We start from the raw sequence: 16,657 nt of genomic DNA, 5'->3' as shown, positions 1-16,657 counted from the left end.
GGGTGGAAAGGGGGGGGGGGAGGGGCAGGAGACTCTGGTCCCCAATGCTGCTCCCTGAGTTTGCCACCACCAGCGTGCTCTCCTCTCCTGGGTGACCCAGGGAGGGACTCCACTGCTCCTGGCACCCTGCCTCTGATGCCTTGCTGTGTGGCAAAATGAAGTGTGTGTGTGTGTGCTTCTGATGCCTTTTTGTGTGGCAAAATAAAGTGTGCGTGTGTCTCTGCTGTCCTTCTGTGTGGCAAAATAAAGTGTGTGTGTGTGTGTGCATGTGTGCATGTGTGTGTGTGCCTCTGATGTCCTTTTGTGTGGCAAAATAAAGTGTGTGTGTGTGTGTGTGCATGCTTCTGATGCTTTTCTGTGTGGCAAAATAAAGTGTGTGCATGTGTGTGTGTGCGTGCATGCTTCTGATGCCTTTCTGTGTGGCAAAATAAAGTGTGTGTGTGTGTGTGTGTGTGTGTGTGAGTGTGCAGACACGTGCAGAAAGTGACTGACCATGTGGCCCAGAAACCCCCTTCTGCAATAGCTGACAACTTCTGTTAGATGCAGCCTCCTCTCCCTTTCTATTCTGGCCACCTGCTCTAGGTGCTCGGGGCACAACTCTCAGGTACCCACAGCTCCACCTGATGTAGCATCTGTTCTTTTTCCTCTGCCTACCACTGCCTTCTCTTTCTTGACTGGAGGCTATTCCTTTTTCTGACCAGTTATCTACTTGTTATTTCCAGCTGGCCATCTCCCTGTATGCTGGTAAGCCCTCCTCTAACCCAACCCTCCTCTCTAACTCTACTCTTCTGCTTCTGCTCTCCATCTATCATCCCTGTCCTGCCAGCCTGTAAGGACTCTTCCTCCCTCCAGCTGCTCATTTTCTGCTAACAAGTCCCCATCTACTTCTAGTTGCCAGCCGTGGCACACAAGGAAAGGAGCACAGGGACATTTTTAGTGGTGACCTAAAATGGGATTCTAACTGGGGAAGTCCTTTCAACATGCGCAGAGATTGGAAGGATCCCGCTGCTACCTGCTATCTGACAGGGGCCTTGACGAAGATGCCGGCTGAGGGAAAAGGTCCATGACAAAAAAATATTCTCTCCTTCCATTATTCTGCTCTGGTTTCCTCAAGTCCCCATTCTGTTGCCCTTGCCAATCCTGTAACTACTGATGCAGGCTGGATGCTAACATTTTGGCAGGTGGAGAGAGAGTTAAGCACTGGAGGTGAAAGTTGCAAGCCTAGGTCCTCCAGATCAGTTCAGGAGCTGTCCCCCGTGACATCAAGGGGAGCTGTACTTTGGCCTGTTTATATGTTCTTCAAGAAGGTTCAGCAGGTGGAGAACCACCCAGAAGATTCAAGGGGTGGAAGGAGGCAATGCTGATAATGTCCCGTGGTGTCCCATGTGCTGTGTGAGTTTGTTCACACCAGCATATTTATAACTAGCTGCATTTTTTTAATAAGCCAAGACAATGTTTCAGCTGAACCATGCTATCATTACAAAGGTAGATTATATAGTCAGAGTTTAAAAGGTAAAAAGTGTAAAGTTAATTTGCAGTGAGTATCATTAAGAAAGTGTTCCCACAGGAAACTCAACAGCCTATAGTGATACCTGCACAGCAACTGCCCCCATTATGCAGTCACATTATAGCTGCTCTAAGGTTTTAAGCATAGTTTTGTTTAACCCTTTGTTAAAGACACCTCCTTGAAGCAACTGAGGTTTGCCATGTTGTGTCTTTAGATGCATTCTTGCTAATTTGAAATTCAAGATTTAATTGAGTCCAATCTTTTTGCCATTGGCTATCAGTTTTTCCCCCCACAAGAATGCGGTACTCCATCCCCTACTTTTGGTTTAACTGATGGATGTTGGTTTAACATATGCACAAACCCTTATATAGCACAGCTTATGTAAACACCTCATTCTTGCCTTGTTCACTGTGCATCTAAATCAGTGGTCTCCAAACTTTTTTGATCACGCACCCCTATCAGTAAAAAATTTTTGATCGTGCACCCCTATCAGTAAAAAATTTTTGAGCATATATGTATATTTATTTATTTATAAATTATATACATGTACTACTCAGTGTAACACTGTACAAAGTTTGGAGACCACTGTACCCTGTACTACTGTACCTCTGTGTTGTGGAACTCCCACTCTTCCCTTAGGATACCTCGTGTACTGTATGTGACACGTGACCGTCTGACATACGGACCAAGTGAGGGCGCCAGTGTCAATCCGTATATTAAATATTAGTAAAGCTTAATTTCTTTCTTATTTTTTTAGATAAAAAATAAATAGAAGTTCTAATATTATCTTCCCGCACCCCAGTGGATCATCTTGTGCGCACCCCACTTTGGAGACCACTGATCTAAATGGTAGCTAACATTTCTGGTGGGCATGCTAGAAGTTAAGCCCCACCTCATCTCCTGGTGTCATTCTGATCCTCTTTACTCCCCAGAGCTGTATCTGATAGAGTTCGTGCCCTGGGGCATCTGAATGGATGCATGCCACAAATGGCAAGGGCAGCTGCTGTGTATGATACACAAGTCCCAGGCACTCCATAAAAGGAGGCACCAAAATAAAGGAAGGAGACTAGAGCTTCCAGCTTCACAGATGGAGTGGGGACAGGATGCTGTCTGAGAGAGATGTCATCACTAAGAGCCAGGTTAACCTTGTCCTGGTCTTACAACCACTGCAGTTTTATATGTGCTTTTATGTGGTGAATGAGAATCCTGTGATTTGGCAGCAGCTGCAGGGTCAGGGAAGGGATAATCTGGCTATTGGTGGTAAAAGCTGACACTTCCTCTTGCAACAGCTTCCTGCCCTTGATCCACTGACTGTGGGACCATTTTCCTGTCCCTTATTCAGGCATGTCTCTGGGCAGTTTCATTTAGACTTCTTTGACAGCCAGTGGGCACTGGCTGGTGTACTCTGCTCAGAGTTCCCCCTCATTATCAACATTTGACTCTCACTCCCATCCCTGTTTTGTCTCTTATTTGTCCCATTAATTTAGTTCATGCACACCCAATAGTCCCCTCTGTTAACTGCGGGGGGTAGAGGGTGGGAAGGGGGTGCTAACCGTTGCTCTGTGGGCACAGGGCCCATGTACCAAATATGTGTCAAACAGGCCTGCCCTTACTTCACTAACTACAGGGCTATTTTCCTGTCCCTTATCCATTCACATGTCCAGGCAGAGTTTCACTGGGCAGTGTCCACTGGCTTCTTCAACTGATTTGAGGGCCAGTAGATGCTGGCTGCTGTGCTCTGCTAGCTGTCCCCGCTTGGAGCACTTGTTATCAATGTTTGGCTCTCACTCCTGTCACTGTTTTCTTTTTTTTAGTTATCCCCAATCATCAGTTGATGTGCCTTTGGTGTTTCCTTTGTTAAGGGAGGCTTATAGTTTTACTCTGTGGGCATTGGCCCACATTCCCCAAAGGCAGATCAAAAAGGCTTCCCCTTTCTCCATTCCACATGGCTAGAAACTCTAGTCTCTCTAGCCTTCATTTTGGTGCCTCCCTTTATTGAGTGCCCGGGACTCCTGTGCCACACAGCAGCTGCTGTACATGTGTACCCAAGCAAAATTTGGTGAGCAAACAGGGGCAGCAAACAGGGAAGTTTGCAAGCAGTATGCTGGGGGCAAGAGGAGGAATGGGAAGAGGATGAGGAGCCATGCACCAGGCACCAGAACTTGCTCTGGAAAGGTGAGTGAGTCAGGACTGCCTGTGCGTTTGGCTTGATAAGTGTCTGTTTGGTGGACTCTGTTTGGGCATATGCTCTGAACAGCTGGGAGTGCTGCTAGCTGAATGATTGCTGGGTGATTGCTGCCTGTGTCTGAAAAAAGCCCTAACAAGGGAGCAGAGCCAGTCCAGACCCAGGAGGAGTATAAAAGGAGGCTTCCTGAGCAACCAGGGAGAGAGAAAAGAGGAGCAACAAACAGGGAAGTTTGCAAGTCAGTTTTCTGCCCTCTTCTTTGAAGGGGAGCCTTTAAGGTAAGCTCTTTCTTTAATTAAGAGTATCTAGCCTATATATATGTAGTGTAAGTAGCTAAAACTCAGCAGTTAGAGTAATACTTAAGTCCCTTCTTTAGTGCCTAGACTGAGGGGGAGCTTGCTAGATAGTTTGCCCGGAAATAACTTCTCACTCAGAGGGTAGTAAAGCACTGGAACAGGTTACCAAGAGAGTTGGTGGAATTGCCATCCTTGGAGCAAAGCTTTGGCTGGGATGAGACAGTTGGAGATGGCCTTGCTTTGAGCAGAGGGTTGGACTAGATGACCTCCTTAGGTCCTTTCCAACCCTAACTTCCTACAATTCTATGGAATTCAGTAGGAGTGCCTCCCATTTTTATCCCAATAGCTGAGCAGTTAGGGCAGTGTCTCACAAAGAAGGAGACCTAGGTGCTAGAGGTCAAATTCTGTAGGTGAGTTTTTTCTGCACTTGCTAAACTCCTTTTGAAATGAAAGATGTTGCTGCTAGTTAAATGGGCCTCACTTACTAATGGGATGGTAAGAGAAGTTCTCTATCCCTCTGAAAGGTAGTGCATAAGCAGCAACAGTCACAGTTCAAATGAGGTTCTCTAAAGTTCCTTCCTCAAATCTCTTCTTATAATCCTCAGCCCTCTACAAAGGATGCCTACAAGTGATAGTATGGGTAAACACCAGTAACCTGTCTAACTATAGTTGCCTGTTACAGAAGTTGTAACTGCGTCACTCTGACTCTGCATTCCCCATCTTTTTATTTTATTGAGCTGTTTTCCCAATTTAGATTGTAACCTTTTTGAGGCACAGACCATCTATTTAGTAGACATGTATGTAACTTAGCACAATGGGACTCTGCTCAGGAATTCTAGTGCTACTGCAGTACAACTAACTAGACAGCCATCTTCTGTTTTAACTATAATAGCCAGGAATTTATGGATGTGTTTCAGATCATTTCTTATTCTCATTCCTTTGTTTTTTTTTCCATTGTTAGACTGAAACATTCTAAAAATTAGCATCCTTTTGTAAAGTTTCAGTTATCTAGAGGAATACTGGTTTAGATGAAGAATTTTCATCCTGCATATTTTCTCCAGAAAATTATCAGGCCAAAGATCATGGCCACAGTACTCTCCCAGCTCTGAAAACATAGTGTTCCTCCATTTAATTGATTTCATACAGAAAGAACCACACAGTACTTTCTTAGATTGGGGATCTTTGGGGCACTGACTATTATTTTGTTCTCTATTTGTTCTCTAGCACAATAACGTCCTGAACCCAAACTAGAGCTCCCGAGTGCTGTTGCAATACTAAGGATAATAAACTGTTACATGAGAAGAAAGCTGGCAAACAAACAAATGGACAGTGTATACTGGCAGGGGGTAGATACTGAGCAATGGTGAATTGTATTGCACGGGTATATATGCTTTAATCAGTCCAGATAGAACAGTTTTCCTAAAACAAAATCTCAAAAATGAAAACACGTTTCTTGCAGCTTAGATAAAATTCTCTGCCTTTTTTAATACCAAACCCTGTTCAGCACCAGGATTATTTTTAATCCTAAATTTCCACCTGAGCTACCAAAATTAGTTTGAAGCATCTAAGATTTTTTCTCTACAGCCAGTTCTCTAAATGTCAGGGATCTGGGGACTGAGAAGGGACTAGCCTCATGAAAGATCTGTGCCCATCCTAGTGAATAGATTATTTTAGTCATGAATATCTTAATCCAAGGGCTCCAGATGCAAATCTGCAACAATGCTATTATAAAAGACTTGCATGAAGCACAATTACTCTCTATCCCCCAAGAAATCTCCCTTCTCAGTCACTAGACTTGCTTTACCTCTGCATTTCTGTTTCTCGGGGAAAGTGCAGCCGGCAGCAACCTTGCTCTGTACCTTCCCCCTCCTCCCCCATGTTGTAGTGCAGTCAAAGCAAAGAAAACAAGCATACTCCCTCCTTTGCATTGTGTGATTATCCCTTTCTTCCTTTGGATGATAACTGTTAGCCCTACTCTCTCTCTCCTTCATTTTCATCACAGGAGGATGTGTGGTGAATGAGCCCTGAAGACCTTACATTTGTGGCAGGTTAAAAGCAAGTTTTGCGCTGTATTTTTGTAACATGTTAGATATTCAGGCAAGTTATCCAATGATAAAAATGAAGAAACTGGAACAAAATTTGGAAATCTGCCATAGATAAATTCTTGATTAAATCAGCAACTTCTTTTTGATGCTGAAACATCCAGTGACAGTTTTAATGTCTGGCATGTCACTTAGTTTAAAGAGCATGTGAGGAGACTGAGATGAGAGGCCTGCTCCCTGATCGCAGGCTTCCCATGTGTCCAGATCTTTAAAAGGCTTGTGTGTACCCACTCCCTGATTCTCCACACATGCTAGCATGTTCAAGGGCATGCAAGCAACTAGGCTGCACGGGAGCAATTTAAAGGTCCAGGGAGGCATGGAGCCAAGGCCCCACATGCCAGCATGTTCAGAGGGCCTATGTCCAACTAGTCATTCTCTGGTACCAGGTTCCAGGCTGACAGCAGACATGCAACGGGATCTATAGAATCCATTGGGATCCCAAAAATCATGCATCCTGCCATGACAGACCTTGAATGTCTTGACTATCCAGGGAGAAATTCCTCAGATCCCACGGCACAATTAAATTAACATCTAGCCTGAGGAGACCTGAAAGGTTGAGAAAGGAGGACTGTCTTTGGAGTATCAGTGCCAGGCTTTGAAAGCAGGATAGCAGTTTTTGCTCTTTCCCTCCCCAAATACTCCTCGCAGTACAGCAGAATAAAATGGAATAGAAGCTGAAGCCAGCCTGAAAACATTACTCCTTTGAGCACTGCTCTTACTCCAAAACAAAGCATAATAGAGCTCAATTATGTGTTCCGCAGATGAGTTCTTTTTTCACCTCTAGAAATTTCAAATCCCTTTGGGCATCACACTAAATTGATACCCTGTCAGTAGCTTTTCTCCTGTGATGGGCAGGTTTTCCCCACACTAGCCACTAAGAATTATTCCATATTCACAGACCATTTGTTTTTTTTGTATGTTCCAGGGACAGTTAACAGGTTTCAACTCTTTTCAAATACTGCTGGTTAACCCTGCTACCTATACACACACAGACTCCTGTCATCTAGCCGTCTCTGATGTTCACTCCTGTCTCTCCCAGGACCTGTGATGGTTTGTCCCTTTGCACAGTAATTTATTCCACTCCCCACTTTCTTTTCCCTATCTCCCTGCTGTAGCATTAATCAGGAGAATGAGGAGAGAATATCGGCACTGGGTGGGCAGACAAGAGACATCAGATATTCCAGCTGGTAGACGAGTAGGCTGGTTTCTGCTGCTCTGGTGAGGCTGGGGGCACCTGCACACTCTCACCTGAGCTTTTGCCCAAGTGTTCAGAGAAAACAAATAGGCGAAGCAAGCATGAAAAGGCTAGGTCAGATACCACCACAGGAGCTCCTATCTTAGAGAGGAGGAAAAATTAGTATATTAGTGCTTAACCATTAATGCCACTTAGTGGGTATTTCTACATATGCGTTAAAGCACTCTTCCTAATGCACATTAAATTTAATACCTACAAATGTGCATTAGGCTTCCTAAATGCACAGGAATGATTGTGCACAGTTTTCAGGTGACAGTGCTCAGTAGCCTGTTTTACTGAGAATTAGCATAATAGCACTTTTTTACCTGATGCTTTAATGTGCAGTAAAATAGGCAACTGCATTAAAGCACATGTGTAGATGCGCCCACTCTAGCATCAAGTTTTGTGCTTTGACAAACTACTTCAGTAGGATTGCATCATCTATGGAGTTATTATTTGTATTACTGTAATATCTATGTTTGTAAAGAATTAGCCTTCATCACAAGACTGTGTGGTAAAATGTGTCCCTGATGAGGGAGTCTGGAGTAGCTGAACATAAGCGGAAACAGATTGCCATCTCTGGTGCTCAGCACCTCTCAAAATCAGACCCGTTGTTTGCATCTTTTTAATTTGAAGCACTTTCAGGTCTCTCTCTAATTTTGGCTATTAGATATTAAGTTGCAATTAGTACTGCATGCCACAACAATCCATTCATTCATAATGTCAGACTTCAGCATTCTTTTAGCAGCCTATACACACATACTAAAAGAGTTAAATATGCCAAGAGAAGCCAATAACATTCATACTCCTTCACCATTCCTGTAAAACTGAGATGGGACTTCCCTTAATTTTTCAAGGGCTACAGCCTACAGAATCATTCTGCCTTGTATAAACAGGTAGTTGGGTACAGATCATTTGTAAAAGAGTGGTCATCTCAAACAGCAGTTAAGTATTGCGTGCTATAATAAAGAAAGTCACTTGTCAATGAACCTGAGATCTTTACATGACAGGCACTATATAAATCTCAGCCATCATCACTACTAAATTATTAGGTAACTATATTTACCAGGTCTTTTCTTAGTCAGATTGCTGCCTGTGGGAGAGCTTCTTCTCTAGTTTTTGGAAACCTAATTTTCACTTATCAGGGTGTTACTGTCCTGTCAGCTGTCATGATGATGGCATCAGCCTGTCACAGTTCAAGAAGCGGGGCAATTGTTGGAGAGCAAACAGATGTTGCCTGTGTGATGCCATAACTTTTTTTTATCGTGGCACAAATTACAAACACATAGATATCCTAGCCTCTTGTTGCACTCCAGATGACCAAAAATGTTGCCACAACCAAAGGCAGTCATAGTTTGTGATGCCTTAAATGGGAAGACATCTTCTTGGTTATTGTGTGACAGGAGAATCCCTGCAGGAGAGTCCTGCAGCTTGCATATCAAGCCGCCTTGCCCCAACTTGGGATGCACTTCTACAAGCTGGGGAACCCACATAGGTGGGTCCTCCCACTTGCAAACACATGCCCTGGGTTAGGGTACGGCACCAACAGGAGCAGGCCCCTGAAGCTCTAGCAATAGTAGAAGCCCCACACTGTAGTACTGCTGCCGTAGGCAACATCTGTAGATGCGAATGAGGCACTTCAGCTGTGCCAGGTTACATCCCAGTGGAGTTTATCCAATTCCAAAGAAAACATCTGTTTATAACATTTGTGATACAGTTTGTTTATCAGAGGACCAGTTGCTAAGTACAAAGCAAAACAGGTTATAGGATGCTTACAACTATGCAGGTAATAATGTCATTACCCAGAATAACATCTGGACATACTCCATGTATCAAGCTAAAAGGCTTGCTAGATGGTATGACAGTAACATAAATAAGAGGCCTGCTCACTAATGAATAAAAATGTATCCCTCTTTTCCCCTAAAGACAAATTCCTTGCATAAGTGATGATCAGGAGAGTCACCAATGTTACCAGAATGTTACATGCAGGGATCTGTTTGTAATGATAAAATGCCAGCACTGTAGGATTGCAACTTCAGAAACTGGAAGAGAAAAATGTCAAAGCTAATTAAATATGCACTTGCCAAAATGTCAGTAATGGATTTTAGCTATTACTAGTGTTAATATACTTTTGTTTGGAAAAAAAATGGAGTTTTAATATGATCTGAAACTATTTTGGACCAGAAAAATATGGATTGTGCTCAACACTTTTCCCTTTTGTTTTTCCAGAAGATACTAGCCCTCTTATAACCTATTTTGTGTCCACTTACTCTCCAGTTTGCTTTTAGTGTTTTTGTTCCCATTTCTGTACTTCTCTGTTTCTCTTCTTTCTGTTCAACACCATCTCTACTCCTGTTTTCTCTTTCGCTCTCTGCCTCCTTTTAGTTAAAATATTTCTATCACAGTAGCACCTGGAAGCCCAACCAAGATCAGAGCTCCATTATGCCAGGCATTGCACATACACTTAGTGACAGACAGTCTCTCCTTACAATCAAACTAGAAAAGACAGACAAAGGGTGCATAAGGGAACAGAGGCACTGACATGTGACTTGATTTGTTCTTGGCTTCTCTCCTCGTGAAGTCCATGTTTACATAAGAAGTTCCCACATTTTTTTAGAGGGAAAGTTCAAAGTAATGTGTTAATTCCGTAGTTTAAATATATACTTTGTACCATGCCAACTAAGGAAGAAGGGTAGTGTAGGGGTCAGAAATTCTCCTTGTCTAGAGAGATTCATTCTTTTCTTTAATCTGAGCAAGGTATTGTGTTGCAGGAGAAGGTAGTACGTATACAGATACCTAAAAATTAATGTTTACAATGCCAATATTTCAGCAACCCTAACCCTCAAGCCAAATATAACTGGGTACCTGATCATTTCAGCCACATGTGATGCTAGCTGCAGCACCCCTTCAGAGAACAGATCTTTGACCTTGACATTTTCTATTACTATACTGTGTTTTTTCTTTGGACATTTCTTTAGACCAGTAGTTCTCAAACTTTTTAGACTTAAGGCACTCTTTCATACCTTTTGTGAATTGAGTGGCACCCTATTTCAAAACCAAATTTATTACAGGGTGTACCTCTTTGCAGAGGGGGCAGGTAGGAGGCGCACTAAGGTAGAAGCTGGGCAGGGAGAGCCTGAGCCTGCCTTTATCTGCTTATCTCCTCACACTATTTGAGGCACACTTCAAAAGATCTCCTGGCCTCCTGGTTGAGAACCACCATTTTACTTTGTCTGTCTCCCATCATCAAACACTCTAGCATTGTCCCTTTTAACAGCCTATGAGATCCAAGTTTTCCTGATTAGGAGTGATCTTTGTCTATGTTTAAAGGAGCCATCAGCATGCACTTGCTGATTTTACTTTGATCCAGTAATTTTCACGTTCCTTTTCTGAGCTGTGGGATTACAGCACATGACACTCTTCCACTGGAGATCTTTTAAACCTTTATTATATAAATATTGAAAAACAATGGTGAAAATGCAAAGGTGTGTGGCCCTCGCAGGGGCTGAGCACCTGTCAGCACCAAAACCCACCATGTCACTAGAGAATGAAACCCCCTCCTCTCCCAGTGCCCTTTATGGTATTACACCTGTAGGACCAGCTGTCTATCTTCCACCTTGTAAAGGGCCCCCTTGATGTCTCAGCATGACAGAAACTGGTCCACATTTTGTTGCAAGGTGAAGTGCTGAACTTGACATGTGATATGTGCCTGGACCAGGGTGTGGAAGAGTTGGAAGGGCATCATTGGAGCCAGCCCTATGAGCTTGTTTCTGTGACTTTCCAGCATTGCTATCTTGGCCTGGTTCAACAGGAAAATGGCTAGGCAGATCATGCTCCCTTTGTCCACTTGGTATGGGATAGAGAAGATGAACAGAGGCTCAGAAGTCAAAGTCCAGCATGCCAAAGATGGTGCTGAGGACAAGTCTCTTCTACCTTGTGCTTGCAGAAAGAGCAGGTCTCTGATACATCTGGGTCTAGGTGGCAGACAAAGGCACTTATGGTCAGGACCCCATGCAGCAGCTGCCACTGGAGGTTGACAGATCTCTTGGTGATGGGCAGCTTGTGCATGGTGCATCAGGCCAGGAAGGTTTTCTGTAGTGCTGCTGCTGCTATGTGCCACTTCGAAGTCCCCCATGTGGCCGGGTGTGAGGAGATGGGCATAATGCGGTTTGATTCTCCATGCGTACAGCGCCTTCCCAGACAGGAACTCCAGGCAGATCTCACCGCTGTTCTCACTGGGCACAGGGAGGAACAGCTGTGTGCTGGGCCTGCCACTCCCATCGCTGTTCACAGCCAGAGAAATAGGCAGAGTTAGAACGGGTCTATCTAAACAGCTGCCATCAGGAAGAGCTTGTCATGTGCAGAGGTGGTCTTCTGGGGCAGCAAATGCATTTGTGAGGAGAGAAGCTTTCACTTCAGCCAAAAAGCATGAAGTGAAATGGACAGAATGCAGATCCAGCCAGTCAGTCAGGGCTTTGGCTGAAAGCCAGGAGGACCAAGATGAGTCAAAGAGCGGGGTCAGGTCAGCTTGATGGTATGAGGTCAGACCAAGGAAGCAGTGAGGCTTTGGGAGACAAGGCTTGGTGCCTTCTGCTAAAGAGCCAAGTTATGGGCCACAGGCTCCTGTAGCAGCTTTGCACACGACAAGCATGTGCTCTGAGGTCTCAGTTGGAATAGGCCTGCCAGGCCTTGGCAAGGCTGCATAGAAGGGCAGCAGGGTATCCCAGCCCAAGTGATTGGGATTCAACAGGAAAAGTTTCTGATCAAGGCTCAGGTCCCTAACCCAATGCAGGAAAGCAACAGCCAGCCATTGCTGTGGGAGGTGTTCCCTGGCAAACAGCAAGTGGTAAAGGGCTTGCAGGTAGAAGTAAGCTCTTCTTGCCTGGCTGATTAGGCCCTGACCTCCCTCACTGGTGGACAGACACTAGAGCCAGTGCTGCCAATTCCAGAAAAAGTCCATGAGGACCTTCTGGAGCCTTTCAGCCAGGGTCAGTGGCAGATACTTGTACCATGGAGTAGCAGATGCCAGGTTGTTGGTGACCAGGATTCAGCTACAGTAGGAGAGGCACTAGGGGAAAAAAATGCTACCTGGGAGTTCCCGTGGGAACAGACTTCTTCATTCACGTGCACTATTAAATTATAACAGAGTTTGTTGAAGGGGAAGTTAACTGGGACAATAAACAGCCTGTAGTCTGCTGTAGGCATACCTCAGCCTTCTCACTGAGACCGTCCCAGTTCTTGGCTAGATAGGTTCATGGGCCTAGGAAAACGCCCAGGGCCTTGAAGCCATCACAGGACCAGGACAGGCCTTCAAGCAGGTGCATCACGCCTGATATGTTACTTCTGGCCCAGTTGATATGGCTAAGGAAGCCTGCTTGTAGGCCCACTGACACTCAATTAGGGACTGGATGTCACCCTCACTGTTCATAAAAATGGTCATGTCATCAGCATATACTGTCACCTTTAAGGGGGGTAGGGGGGCAGCAGCAGGCTAATGGGAGGGCTAGGCCCATCAAGTAATGCTGCAGTGCATACATGGAGCAGTGGCTCTGTGTTTAGGACATAGAGCATTCTGGAGACAAGGCAGCCCTGCTGGACACATGTGCATGCTGGGAGCAGAGCACATAGCACTCCAGTCCCCTTTGGGAGGTGAGAGATGTCTTTGAACAGGAGCTGGATGGTTTTGGGCCTGTCATTACCTCAACCAAAGGCTTCCAGAGTCCTGAATAAGAAGCTGTGGTTAACTCAATCAAAAGCTTTTTTTTTTTTGGTCCAGAGAGACCAGGCTGATGTTCAGGCCAAAGAGTTGTATGGGTGCCAGCAAGTCACGTAGCAGAAACATTGCCCTGGCTGGTTCTGACAGGTATGGGGCAGCTCTGTTCAGAGCCTACAACAGAGACCGTGACCATTTTGAGGAGATCTTTGAAGTTAGGGTTATCCCTCACTGAAAAGTAGAGCCTTTGTCACCTCAAAGACATTTTCATAATTAATAAAGGTATTGCTAAACTTGTCTGCTAGTTTTCATATCCTTATTGTGTCTAACTAACAGCCAAACCTAAGCCTTTTGAAAAGTGTAATCTAAGTCTGATGAGAAGATGGGCAAGTCAGGTAAGACTATGGCATTATAGACATATAAACCTTGTTAATGTATTTATATTCTGTATGACAACTTCTCTGTGATGCTTATTTGCATCTCTCCATTGGTATGCACGGTCAAATTATTCGGCACTATCTCTCTTATCTGCATATCTTCATTGGGATGCATAGTCAATGGAGTGGGAAATCTTTGTGCTAGTTTTAACTGTGCTTATGTTTTAACATGCATTTTAACAGTTTGAATATAAGGGTTGGGTTTTGTGCACACTGGCCCTCCCTTCTAAAATTGTAAAATTTATAAGAATATTGCTGCTATAAGAGAAAATTGGGTATGACTTGTTCTTAGGTCTAAGGTGGAAGGACTCTCAGCTCAGGAATGATAAAGGAGACTTGGGAGCTTTTTTCCAAGAGCTCTTGCTGGGATGGTCTCTTCCATGCTAAAAAAGGGCATGTATGTGGCATTGCATTTTGCTATCAAGGCTCACATGGAAGAGTATTTGTGATGTATTAATCTATGCAATGGGGTCAGGTTGAAGTCTTAGTAGAATATGAATCTACTAGGTTCTAAAAGAATATAAGACCTCAAGCTTATTCAGGGTATGAAAGAGCTGGGTAGTCAACTAGCACTCATTGCACTCCCTGATGGCAGGGCAGAGCAGTGCCCCTTCAAGTGTGCAGCAGCAACGCAGTCCCTCCTAGCCATGGTTAAAGATGGCAACAGGAGTGGCTGACTTTGCACCTACCATCAGTGTTGAGGAGCAAGTACATACATGGGGGAGTAGTGCCCCCTGGCAGCAGTGAGGCAAGGGGAAACCTTGGGCTAGTAGCTACACTGCCAGCAAAGTTCTGTATGGGGCTAAGACAGAATTTGAACTCAATGAATGTGATCAACTCACTGTTGGGTTTCCCAAAGCTGTTTGTTGTCCAATTTAAGTTCCCTTCAACAAAATCTATTATAGTTTAATAATGCATGTAAGTGGAGAAGTCTGTTCCCATGGGAACACCCAGGTAGCACTTATTTTCCCAGGTTTCTGAGTGGAGGCTGGAGCCAAGACAGAAAATTGTATAAAACCTCTAAAAGAGAACTTGTTCCTTGTTACTTCTATCTTGGGCCTAGCAGATGGGTTACACATAAAGGGAATAAGGTCCAGTTACTGGGAAGGGCAGAAATGGTAAACATAAATGATTTAAAAACATACCTAGATGCTCTGTTGGAGAAGAGAGAGAGAGGGTACAGAAGATGGTGAGGTGGAAAAGAGCTAAGTAAAAAATAGCAGATAAGTGTATTTGGGGTATATGTCTATTTATCCTAATTAAATCCCGTGGGAAATCATCACAACAAATTCCTATAGTCTGTTATGATTTTTCCTGAGAGAGTCTGCAAGATCTCACTTACTGCTTAGTACCATCAACTCCCATTGACTTCTGGAATTGTTGGTACTTGGCCCCTCTCATAATCATGGTCCTTTACTTATGACCAAATCCAGAAAGATTTAAGAGATTTACTAGTATCTATCTGAGCATATTACTGTCCTCGGTCATTGTCTAGTTCAGGCATCAGGGTTGATGTCAATGACCTTTCTAACGTATCAGATTCTGTTTAACTAAAAAAAAAATGCCAAAACTTTGGAGACTGAGAACATGCAATGCTCTGTTTACATAACAAATATTGGGTTGTCTTGACTTTGAGTTCCATTGCATCAGATTCATTTTTTGCTAAATTGATTCAGATGCAAATTTCGTGTGCGTGGAAGGCACAGGGATATATTTACTGAAGAACTCTAACACCTTCTACTATTTGACTGATCTTGTCATGCCTAAATAGGCTGAACTCAGGTGAACATGTGGAAGAATAAGAGCCAAAATTCTGATGGTTTCCAAGTAAATGTAGCTTTCTATGACAGCACTTGCTTTTAAAGATCCTACTCTCTGAAATAGCTTTTTGCATCATTAATGAATGGTGTTTAGCTGGCTGATTTTTCTCATTTTCCTTTGTATAAGAGCTTTTGGATTTGCTTTAGTTGCAGACTCTCTTGAGGATTTTTAATAGTCCCTCTTTTTTTTTTTTTTTTGAAAGATTGTCACCAAGCTCTGCTTCTTAAAGAGTAAAAAATTCTACATGCTATTCCTTTTCTTGGCTTGTAAGAAGTTTAAAGCATCTTTGAGGACCAAAGTAACTGCATGTCTTCTGCTTTAGCTGCATAAATATATTTAACCTGAACCTTGAAGACATTAAAGAGTATCAAAGAACTCCTACGAGACTAAAGAAAAAGGCTAGTATTTAAGTAGTCATTATACATGTTTATTCTAGAAACCTCTAGTTTATGTACTTGCTTTTAAAATGCATGTAACTGAAGATTTATAATCCACTCTTGGCTATAACAAAGTCTTTTCTGTTCACTTTTAAAGAGTCAGTCCTTAGTGAAGATGTTCCAGCATAGATTCTTGTAATTCAACAGTATTTTGCTCCTTAATTCTAAGACTGGTGAAACTCAAAAGCAGTTCAACAAAGTCATACTGTCAGCTGTTCACAAGTGAAGTAATTAGTAGCTGTCCCCACCCTCCAAAATTAGCAAGATTGGAAGAAGCTATAAGCAATCCTCCCTCTGTCTTCCTTTTATCATTGTCTGCCCCACCTGGTCTCTCCCCATCAAACTGCTTGATTTCTTTCTCTGGGACACACCTGGCTCCCCTTTCAACAAGATGAACCATTTTAAACTACCCACTCATTTCCACAAAACACGGAGTTTACTTAGCAGTTTTTTTTTCTCTCTCCCCACAGCACACCTGCCTTCTCTATCTCTTATACCCTGCCTCCTCAACCATTACACTCCCACATTCCTTTGAGGGATGCTCTTTCCATCAAACGTCTGCATTGATATACAGAATTGTCACCGAATCCTAAAACACCCATTGCTGCTTTGTGCTTTCATAAGTGCATAAAAAGGGGGGAAGTTCTTTTTCCACTTTAAATTCTAAGGAATTTTCAGGGAAGTAGTACCTGCCATTCTGTTTTGAGTCACTAGTTATAACAAGGTTGTCTGACCTACAACAGTCAGGAGCAGCCCGAGGTCAGCTTGTCCAGTTCAGCTGGAAGGGATCAGGTGATGTTAAAAGGGTTAAGAGAGCTCAGTTAAGGGAGATATGCAAGGAACAAATGGGTTTCTATAACAGGCTTTAGAGTACAGGGAAAAGAAGCAATGGTCTTTGCAACTTGCTTTTAGTTAAGGGAAGCCT

Source organism: Gavialis gangeticus, unplaced genomic scaffold, assembly GCF_001723915.1.
Source record: "Gavialis gangeticus isolate Ggan-Ray unplaced genomic scaffold, GavGan_comp1, whole genome shotgun sequence".
Classification (NCBI taxonomy): domain Eukaryota; kingdom Metazoa; phylum Chordata; order Crocodylia; family Gavialidae; genus Gavialis; species Gavialis gangeticus.
The sequence above is the reverse complement of the archived record's forward strand: the minus strand, read 5'-3'. Positions refer to the sequence as shown.